Here is a 12,138-nt window from a genome sequence, read left to right on the forward strand (position 1 = left end):
GGAGATGACACACAGATATATACTATATACAGGGGAGATAACACACAGGTATATACTATATACAGGAGGAGATGACATACAGGTATTTACTATATACAGGGGAGATGACACGCAGCAGGTATATACTATATACAGGGAAGATGACATACAGGTATATACTATATACAGGAGATGACATACAGGTGTATACTATATATAAGGGAGATGACAAACATGTATACACTGAGGTGAAAATGAGAGGTGTGAGGTGAAAATGAAAAGATGTGAGTGCAAAATGAGAGGAGTGAGGGAAAATAGTGGAGTGATCGGAAAAGGACAGATGTGAGGTCGAAATGACAAGTGTTAGGGGGGAATGAGAGGAGTGAGGGAGAAAATGAGAGGTGTGAGGGAGAAAATGAGAGATGTGAGGGGGAAATGAAAGATGTGATTGGGAAAATGAGAGGCGTGATGGGAAAATAAGAGAAGTGAGGTGCTATAACTAACCACAGATATTTACTATGCCCAGGCAACGCCGGGCTCTTCAGCTAGATATATATACATATATATATGTATATATATATATATATATATATATATATATATATATATATATACTGCTTCACCATTCAAAAATAGAAATAAACTAAAAACTTTATTCATAGCATATTAAAATCAAGAAAAATAAAGCCCACAGGTAATAGCTCTGCCAGTGATCCACAGCCTACACTGAATAAAGATTGTAACGTTTGTTAATAGTGAGCTGTATTGCAGGTTGTGAGTTCAGAAGCAGATGATATTGGTACGCAGAGATACACTGCTATGTACAATGTATCTCTATGTTCCTGTATTGTACAGTTGAAGAAAATATTGTATTTTTTACATTTAAAATAAAAAATACAACAAAAAAAATGTTAATTTCTTTAACCTCTTCATCACCCCCCCTTCCCAAGCATTATTTCACTTTAATGACCAGAGCACACCTGGGAAAATTCACCACTGTTCGATGTTTTCTCTATTTGTGGATAATGGCTCTCGCTGTGGTTCGCTGGAGTTCCACAGCTTTATAAGTGGCTTTATAACCTTTTCTAGACTGATAGATCTCAATTACTTTGCTTCTCATTTGTTCATGACTTTTTTTCAGATAGCAGTATGACATCTACTTCACTTTGTCAGACAGGTCCTATTTAAGTGATTTTTTGATTGCGAACAGGTGTTGCAGAAATCAGGTCTGGGTGTGGCTAGGGAAACTGAATTTAGCTGATACAGCTGATCGCATTGATGGGAGGAGCCCTGCGTTCCTTCTGCCATCATCCCCTGTCAGTGTCGGTGTCTGACGTCGGCGACACTCACAGCGGGCGCGATGACGTCACCGCCCGGCGCCCACTGTCAGTAGATCAGCGGGAGCAGCGCAGGAACCAGCTGCCTTATTACAGGGTCTGACTAAGGGGGCTGCCTTATTATAGGGTCTGACTACGGGGGCTGCCTTATTACAGGGTCTGACTATTATGGCTGCCTTATTACAGGGTCTGACTATGGGGGCTGCCTTATTACAGGGTCTGACTATGGGGGCTGCCTTATTACAGGGTCTGCCTATGGGGGCTGCCTTATGCTATAGAGTCTGCCTATGGGGAGTGCATTATACTATATTGTGGACTATTTGGTGCATTATGCTACTGTATATGGAGGCTATCTAGGGGGCCATCATACAGTATGGAGATTACAGTGTGGGGATCATTATACATTGTTGGAGCCATCAAACAGTTTGGGGGCTACTAAGGTGTCAGTCTACTGTGTGGGTGGTACTATACAGTGAGGGGGGATTATACTGTGTATAAGAGAGCATCATGCTGTGTATAGGGGAGCTGTACAGGGGGAGACTCGGGACATTATTAAATGTAAAGCAGGCACTTATTGTTATAGGGGAACTCAGGTTACTGTGGCTATCAAAAGGGCACACAGGGCAATATTACTTTCAAGGGGGCAAAATATGGGCACTGTTTTCTAGGGCACTTGCACCTGGCATTACTATATTACAGAGGGGTGCTTTAGAATTTAGAAGTCACAGAGAACCACACAGCTGGTGCAGTAATAGGGACACATACGGAAGCAGAGGCTCAGTATTGGGGTATCAGGTGCAGTAATAGCGACACATAAGGAAGCAGCGGGTCAGTATTGGGGTATCGGGCAGTAATAGGGACACATACGGAAGCAGCGGGTCAGTATTGGGGTATCGGGCAGTAATAGGGACACATATGGCAGCAGCAGCTCAGTATTGGGGTATCAGGTGGAGTAATAGGGACACATTCGGCAGCAGCGGCTCAGTATTGGGGTATCAGGTGCAGTAATAGGGACACCAGTCCCAACAATGCAGACAAGCTGAAGGCTGCTATCAAAGCAACCTGGGCTTCCATAACACCTCAGCAGTGCCACAGACTGATCACCTCCATGCCTCGCCACATTGATGCAGTAATTGATGCAAAAGGGGCCGCAAACAATATTGAGTGCATTTACTGAATATACATTTCAGTAGGCCAACATTTCAGATTTAAAAAATAATTTTTCACAATGATGTTATAAAGTATTCTAATTTGCATTTATTTTGATATTTTTCTTCTACATGACACATTCTCCTCTTTCTTTCTTCTCATCTGTACTCACTTGCTGTCCACTTTCATATGCCCCCACATGGATTGAACTCTCTGCCTCTTACCAGCCCCTCCTCTGCACTTGGTACGTACAGCCCCATATGACGTGACTGTCACATGACCGCTGCATCGGGCAATGCTATCACATAGCAATGCCGCACATAAATATTTGAGTTGTTTATTCGCCATTACACGTATTTGGGTCCAGTCATTTGACCGTTCATCACGGCGGCATTTACCACTTGACATATAGATTTCTGCAATTATGAAGCTTATTTGTTAATAATTATACATTAGGTGTGTATTTTCTGATTGATCCATCCTGGATTGGCCACTTATTCTTTATATACTCTGTCTAATATCCCCAGCAACCTCCCGACGGGAGGACAGAGTCCATCATTGGACGCCTCCAGCAATGAGCCTGCACTGTTATGAGTGCAATCCAGTGACACAGTGTACCAGCGATCAGAGCACATACAGTGATCTGACAATAACCCAAAAACAAAAGTACGAGCTCTGAGACGTGGAATCTCTGTAGACTGCAAACCTGAACCTATCCTAAACACAACTAAAGGTGGCTGTGGATTGCGCCTGACACTACCTAGGCAACTCGGCACAACCTGAGAAACTGACTAGCCTGAAGAAAGAAAATCAAGCCTGGCTTGCCTCAGAGAAATACCCCAAAGGAAAAGGCAGCCCCCCACATATAATGACTGTGAGTAAGATGAAAAGACAAAACGTAGGGATGAAATAGATTCAGCAAAGTGAGGCCCGATAATCTAGATAGAGCGAGGATAGTAAAGAGAACTTTGCAGTCTACAAAAAACCCTAAAGCAAAAACCACGCAAAGGGGGCAAAAAGACCCACCGTGCCGAACTAACGGCACGGCGGTACACCCTTTGTGTCTCAGAGCTTCCAGCAAAACCAAACGACAAGCTGGACAGAAAAAATAGCAACAAAAAGCAAGAAGCACTTATCTAAGTAGAGCAGCAGGCCACAGGAAAGATCCAGGAGCTCAGATCCAATACTGGAATATTGACAAGGAGCAAGGAAGACAGAATCAGGTGGAGTTAAATAACGAAGCAGCTAACGAGCTCTGCAGAACACCTGAGGGAGGAAGCTTAGAAGCTGCAGTACCACTTGTGACCACAGGAGTAAATTCAGCCACAGAATTCACAACACTGCACCTTCTTCGGCACATGACAGCTCATCTAATCAGCTGACATGTGCCCGCAACAGCCGCAGGTGGAATCGTGATACACCTGCGGCTGTTAACACGTTAAATGCCGCTATAAAACTCTGACAGCGGAATTTAACATGAGCGCACAGGAAGCGTATCATTACCTCCTCCCTTCAGCGCCAGTGTCACATGACCGCGGGTCACCGATGAGCTGGCATGACAACCTGGGGTCAGCAGGAGACCCCTGTTGTCATTGCTGAATCGCTGTGAGCGCCTCCTGGTGATCGGCGCTCACAGCAAGTGAACATTTCTGCTACATAGAACAGGGCTACAGCAGAGGCGATGGGACAACTGCAGCTTCTAGTCTCCCATGGAGACTATTGAAGGAAAAAAAAAATGTTTTTAAAAATATTAAAAAAATATAAAAGTTCAAATCGCCCTCCTTTCACCCCATTCAAAAAAAAAAAAAAATCAACTATACACTTTTAGTATCGCCACGTTCATAATCGGCCAGTCAATATATAAAAAGAATTTTAAAAAATCAAAATGCCAGAATTATGTTTTTTTGGTCGCTGCAACATTGCCATAAAATGCAATAACGAGTGATCAAAAGTTCGCATTTACATCAGAATGGTATCAATAAAACCTTCAGATCGGCGCGCAAAAAAATAAGCCCTCACTCATTCCCAGATCTCGAAAAATAGAGACGCTACGGGTTTCGGAAAATGGCAACTTTTTTTTTTTTTTTTACAAACTTTGAAATTTTTGACCACTTAGATAAAAAAGAACCTATACATGTTTGGTGTCTATGAACTTGTAAAGACCTGGAGAATCATAATAGCAGGTCAGTTTTAGCATTTAGTGAACTTAGCAAAAATGCCAAACAAAAAACAAAGTGTGAGATTGCACTTTTTTTTGCAATTTCACCGCAGTTGGAATTTTTTTTCCCGTTTTCTGGTACACGACATGGTAAAACCAATGGTGTCGTTCAAAAGTACAACTCGTCGCACAAAAAACAAGCCCTCACATGGCCATTTTCACCCCAAAAATAAAAAGTTAAGGCTCTGGGAAGAAGGGGAGCAAAAAATGAAAATGCAAAACCAGAAATACCCCTGGTCTTTAAGGAGTTTATAACAAAAATACACCTAATATTATCCTGCATATAGGGCCATAAAGCAGAAACATAGTATTACACCAAAGAAGAAAAAACTTTACTCACAGCCAGGTGTTAAATAACAGTAATGATCTTTATTGAAAAATATAACAAAATTGCTAAAAACTTGCGGTGATTGCCACAAATACAGAAAAGAGGTGGGTATAACCGGGACAGTAAACCTCATACACATACAGGTATATATGTGTGTACCTAAAGATATGATTGTTTTATCCTATTATGCACATACACGATCAGGTACATGATACGTCATTGTTCAGTGCAGACGAGGGCACACCCAAACACATAAAAATCCCAAAAGTTTTAGGCCGGTTTCACACGTCAGTGGCTCCGGTACATGTAGTGACAGTTTTCTCGCGTACCGGAGACACTGACACACGTAGACCCAAATGAATGGGTCTATGCACATGCCAGCGTGTTTTCACGGACCGTGTGTTCGTGTGCAAAACATGGAGACATGTCCGTTTTTCTCCGGCAGCACGGTCCGCAACGCGTCCCGCACACGTGCACACAGAGAACAGTGTGCACTCTCCTCCGTGTGCACATACCGCCGGAGGAGAAACATCGGTACAGTTAAACACTGTCCCCTGCGTATGGTGCTGAAGCCAGCATTCATCCCTTTTGTTCTGCTCGGCTGAAAGCAGCGCTAGCAGGAGAGAAAGGATGAAAGATCAAGTTTTTTTTTGTTAAAAATAAAGTTTAGGGTCACCTCCTGCGGATGGTCACCTCCTAGGGGTGGAGCCGCATATTCATCACTGTAATGAGCGGTACCACGTGACCGCTCACACAGGACAGGCTGCCGGCGCTGAGAGGAAGCATCGCGGGAGCTGGGTGAGTATTTCTCTGCAAGTGGGCTGGCGCACGGGGGGTGGGAGGCGGGAGGTGACTCCAAACTTTATTTTTAACAAAAGAAAAAAAATAGATTTTTCATCTCTTCTCTCCTGTGAGCGCTGCAGGAGACAAGAGATGAATGGTGCCTTCAGCACCACACTCTGGAGACAGCGCTTACCATAGCGCTATCTCTCCTGCATGGCCCGTGTGGTCCTCAGGCGGCACACGGCTGCCGCACGTGTGCCACACTGATGTGCCACGTGAGCACACGGACGATAACTCCGATACCGTTTTCTCTGGTACTGGAATTATCTGAACGTGTGAGACTGGCCTTAGGCAAAGTTGCAATCAATGTGTGGGGTGTGTGAGGATGTGCTTCCAGCTGCACAAAAAAAGATACACTTTATACTTAAATCCATACACTCATATCAAAGTGATGTGTTATAATACTATCAGCCATAAAAATAGTGCACAAAAGGTTTTTGTTTTTCCCTCCCCTCTTCCCAGACCCATAACTTTTTTATTTTTCAGTCAATATGGCCATCTGAGGGCTTATTTTTTGCAGTACGAGTTGTACTTTTGAACGACACCATTGGTTTTAACATTTTGTGTACTCGAAAACGGGAAAAAAATTCTAAGTGCGGTGAAATTGCAAAAAAAGTTCAATCCCACACTTGTTTTTTGTTTGGCTTTTTTGCTAGGTTTACAAAATGCTAAAACTGAGCTGCCATTATTATTCTCCAGGTCATTACGAGTACATTGACACCAAATATGTCTAGGTTCTTTTTTATCTAAGTGATGAAAAAAAAATCCAAATTTTGCTTAAAAAAAAACAAAAAAACGCAATTTTCCGATACCCGTAGCATCTGCCTTTTTCGTGATCTGGGGTTGGTGAGGGCTTATTTTTTGCACGCCGAGCTAACATTTTTAATGATACCACTTTTGAGCAGATACGTTGTTTTGATCGCCCGTTATTACATATCAATGTAACGTTGCGGCGACCAAAGAAACGTAATTCTGGCATTTTGATTTTTATTCTCGCTACGCCATTTAGCGATCAGGTTAATCCTTTTTTTTATTGATAGATCGGGCGATTCTGAATAAGACGATACCAAATATGTGTATATTTGATTTTATTTTGAATGGGGCGAAAGGGGGGTGATTTGAACTTTTATGTTTTTTGTTTTTTTTTCATATTTTTAAATACTTTTTTTTTTTTTTTTTTACTTTTGACATGCTTCAATAGCCTCCACGGGAGGCTAGAAGCTGCCACAACTCGATCACCTCTGCTACATGGAAGTGATGCTCAGATCACCTCTATGTAGCCGAATTACAGCACTGCTATGAGCGCCGACCACAGGGTGGCGCTCATAGCAATCACCAACCACAGAGGTCTTCAGGAGACACGTGACGGGGGGTTTACAGTGCGCGTATTTCTGGCCCTATGCCTGGAAGCGCTTGTTAAATGCCGCTGTCAGAGTTTGACAGCGTCAAGTAGCTAGTTAATAGGTGCGGGCGCATCGCAATTCCACCCGTGCCTATTACAGGCACATGTCAGCTGTTGAAAACAGCTGACATGTTGCGGCTTTGACTTGGCTCACCGCCGGAACCCACATCAAAGCGGGGCTTCTGACGTTGGACGTACTATCCAGTCAGACGTCAGAAAGGGGTTAAATGGACATAGGTATACAAATGGTATAGTTACCTTGAGGATATAACCCGGGGGAACCCACCACACCCAAAGTTAATAAAGTACAATGTGTCTGGATATGTTAAATTATTTTGACCACAATAATGTGATACATGTCATATTTATGCTTGGTCACTAGGGGGTTAAAATGGCTTCTTCCGACTATGAGTTCTCTGATGGCTAACAAGATGTGATTTTTTAATAAAACATTTCCCACATTCTGAACATGAATATGGCTTCTCTCCAGTGTGAATTCTCTTATGTACAAAAATCTCGCCTTTGTTAGAAAAACATTTCCCACATTCTGAACATGAAAATGGCTTCTCTCCAGTGTGAATTCTTTGATGTGTAACAAGAGATGATTTATCTGTGAAAAATTTCCCACATTCTGAACATGAATATGGCTTCTCTCCTGTGTGAATTCTCTCATGTACAACAAGAACTGATTTGTAAGAAAAACATTTCCCACATTCCGAACAAGAATATGGCTTCTCTCCGGTGTGATGTCTTTCATGTTTAGTAAGATGAGATTTCTTAGTAAAACATGTGCCACATTCTGAACATGAAAATGGCTTCTCTCCGGTGTGAACAATCTCATGGCTAGTAAGATGAGATTTCTTAGTAAAACATTTGCCACATTCTGAACATGAAAATGGTTTCTCTCCGGTGTGAATTCTTTCATGTATAATGAGATGAGATTTACTAGTAAAACATTTTTCACATTCTGAGCATGAAAATGGCTTTCCTTCTGCGTGAATTTTCTGATGTGCAAAAAGAGTTGATTGATATGTAAAACATTTACCACATTCTGAGCATGAAAATGGTTTCACTCCTGTGTGAATTCCCTGATGGCTAACAAGATGTGAGTTTTTAATAAAACATTTCCCACATTCTGAACATGAATATGGTTTATCTCCAGTGTGAATTCTCTTATGGTTAACAAGAACTGATTTGTAAGAAAAACATTTCCCACATTCTGAGCATGAAAATGGCTTCTCTCCGGTGTGAACAATCTCATGGCTAATAAGATGAGATTTCTTAGTAAAACATTTGCCACATTCTGAACATGAAAATGGCTTCTCTCCGGTGTGAATTCTCTCATGTATAATAAGATGAGATTTATAAGTAAAACATTTCCCACATTCTGAGCATGAAAATGGCATCTCTCCTGTGTGAATTTTTCTATGTGTAGCAAGATTCCTTTTATTTGTAAAACATTTCTCACATTCTGAGCATGAAATTGTCTTCTTTCTTGTGGGCTCTCTTTTATTTTGCTTAAAAGTCTTTGATGAATTAGGAGATAGTACTTTAGAAGGGTCAGGTGATAGTTCTTTGATATCAAGGGATGAGGGTATATCTGAGATGTTGCTATGCTCTTCATATGTTTCTTGTTTGAAGCTATCATCTTCTGCTTTAAAATACAAAGATATCAGATGTCCTGCAGAGTTGCTATGCTCTTCACATGCTTCTTGTTTGAAGCTATCATCTTCTGCTTTAAAATACGAAGACATCAGATTTCCTGCAGAGCTGTTGGTCCAATCATCTGCCAAGAACAAAGTAAACTTAAAAATTACATTCATCTATATCTGAAACTTAAACATGTAAAAAAAAAGAAAAAGTAAAAGTATAAAATTCCATACAAATTGTAAGGTATATAGCAATGTTCTACATAAAGCCGAGACCCAGCAGTAAGTGGCAATTTAACCCCCTAAATGCTGCTATCGATACTGATCGCAGCATTTAGAACACAAAAAGATGTGACCGGGGTCATCATGACGACATCTGGGTCACCAGGCTACAACAAGCTCCAAAGACCATGGTAATAGCAAGGTCTATGGAGCTTGGGTCAGTGTATAACTGAAGCTGTAATGCATTGCAATGTATTATAACAGTGATCAGGGTTAAAAAAAAAGCTAAAGTCCAATAGATGAGCAAAGAGAATTTTTTTTAATTTTATTAAAGTATGAAAAAAAAAATACAAAATAAAAAATATATACCTATAAATACATATTTAACCCCTTAATCCCGAAGCCTGTTTTCCCCTTCCTGACAAGGCCACTGTTTTTCATTTTATGAGGCAATAGCTCTGGAACACTTCAACAGACGGATGTTAGCGATTCTGAGAATGTTTTCTCAAAACATATTGTACTTCATGACAGTGGTAAAATTTATTCGATATGACTTGCACTTATTTCTGAAAAAAAAAAATAGGAAATTTAGCGAAACGTTTGAAAATTTAGCAATTTTCGAACTTTAAATTCTTATTCCCTTAAATCAGGGAGTCAGGTCACACGAAATAGTTATCACATAAAAATTCCCACATGTCTACTTTACATCAGCACAATTAAACAATTTTTTTTTTGTTAGGAAGTTCTAAGGGTTAAAAGTTGACCATCGATTTCTCATTTTTGCAACACCTTTTTTTATTTTTTAGGGGCCACATCATATTTGAAGTGACTTGGAAGGGTTTATATGACAGAAAATACCCCAAAGTGACGCTATTTCAAAAACTGCACCCCTCAAGATGCTCAAAACATTCAATAAGTGTATTAACCCCTTCACGCCGCAGCCCTTTTTCGTTTTTGCGTTTTTATTTTTCGCTCCCCTCCTTACCAGAGCTATAACTTTTTTATTTTTCCGTGAATTTGGCCATGTGAGGGCTTATCTTTGAGGGAAGAGTTGTACTTTTGAACGACGCCATTGGTTTTACCATGTCTTGTACTAGGAAACGGGAAAAAAAAAATCCAAGGGTGGTGAAATTGCAAAAAAGTGCAGTCCCACACTTGTTTTTTGTTTGGCTTTTTTGCTAGGTTCACTAAATGCTAAAACTGACCTGCCATTATAATTCTCCAGGTCAATACGAGTTCATAGACACCAAAACATGCCTAGGTTATTTTTTATCTAAGTGGTGAAAAAAAATTCAAAACTTTGCTAAAAAAAAAAACTTGCGCCATTTTCCAATACCCGTAGCGCCTCCATTTTTCGGGATCTCGGGTCAGGAGAGGGCTTATTTTTTGCATGCCGAGCTGACGTTTTTAATGATACCACTTTGTGCAGATGCGTTCTTTTGATCGCCCGTTATTGCATTTTAATGCAATGTCGCGGCGACCAAAAAAACCGTAATTCTGGCGTTTTTAATTTTTTTCTCACTACGCTGTTTAACGATCAGGTTAATGTTTTTTTTTTATTAATAGATCAGGCGATTCTGAACGCGGCGATACCAAATATGTGTAGGTTTGATTTTTTTTTTAATTGTGTTATTTTGGATGGGGCGAAAGGGGGGTGATTTAAACTTTTATATTTTTTTCATATTTTTTAAAATATTTTTTTTTTACTTTTGCCATGCTTCAATAGCCTCCATAGGAGGCTAGAAGCTGGCACAACTGGATCGGCACTGCTACATAGCAGCGGTCATCAGATCGCTGGCTATGTAGCTGAATTGCAGGCTTGCTATGAGCGCCGACCACAGGGTGGCGCTCACAGCAAACCGGCATCAGTAACCATAGATGTCTCAAGGACCTCTATGGTTACTATCCTGACGCATCGCTGACCCCCAATCATGTGACGGGGGTCAGCGATGCGCTCATTTCCGGCCGCGTGGCCGGAAGCACTGGTTAAATGACGCTGCCAGCGTTTGACAGCGGCATTTAACTGGTTAATAGCGGCGGGCGAATTGCGATTTCACCCACCGCTATTGTGCGCACATGTCAGCTGTATAAAACAGCTGACACGTCGCGACTTTGATGTGGGCTCACCACCGGAGCCCACATCAAAGGGGGAGACTTGACATGCGCTGTACTAGTAGTACGGGACATGTCGTGAAGGGGTAAATAGTGATGAGCGAGTATACTCGTTGCTCGGATTATCCTGAGCACGCTCGGGTGGTCTCCGAATATTTGTGACTGCTCGGAGATTTCGTTTTTGTTGACCCAGCTGCATGATTCACGGCTGCAAGCCAGCCTGAGTACATGTGGGGGTTGCCTGGTCGCTAGGGAATCCCACATGTAATCAAGCTGTCTAGTAGCCACGAATCATGCATCTGCGGCAAGGAAAACTAAATCTCCGAGCAGTCACAAATACTCGAAGAGCACCCGAGAGTGCTCGGGAAAACCCGAGCAACGAGTATACTCGCTCATCACTATTTATTAACTCTTTACATGCTTCACAGTAACTCAAGCAACGTGGAAGGAAAAAATGAACATTTAACTTTTTAGTCACAAAAATGATCTTTTAGCCCCAATTTTTTATTTTCACATTTGTAACAGGAGCAAATGGACCCCAAAAGTTGTTGTGCAATTTCTCCTGAGTACACAGATACTACATATGTGGTGGAAAATCACTGTTTGGGTGCATGGCAGGGCTCTTAAGGGAAGGAGAAAACAATGTAATATTTAATGGGTAAATATTCAGAACAAATACACCAAAGAGAATAAAAGACCCTATAAAATTTAACTTTATTTAAATTAAGAGTAATTATACAATCATTCATAAGAAAAGTTCTAGAAAACACCTCCCAAGCCCTTTAGATAGGGGAGGGAACGTCAAAAAAACGACAATTATAAAGCAGGGATTGAGTGGGGTATAGTGTCAATCCTATACTGACCCTAGTAGGTCCCTTATTTGTTGTAGTCCTACCTAC

The 12,138-nt window shown here is 41.3% G+C and overlaps 1 pseudogene; it reads right to left on the reverse strand.

Moving 5' to 3' along the window:
• Positions 1–12,138, reverse strand: part of LOC138646178 (zinc finger protein 850-like) — a 116,456-nt pseudogene that overhangs the window by 60,675 nt on the left and 43,643 nt on the right.

Source organism: Ranitomeya imitator, chromosome 7 (genome assembly GCF_032444005.1).
Source record: "Ranitomeya imitator isolate aRanImi1 chromosome 7, aRanImi1.pri, whole genome shotgun sequence".
Lineage (NCBI taxonomy): Eukaryota > Metazoa > Chordata > Amphibia > Anura > Dendrobatidae > Ranitomeya > Ranitomeya imitator.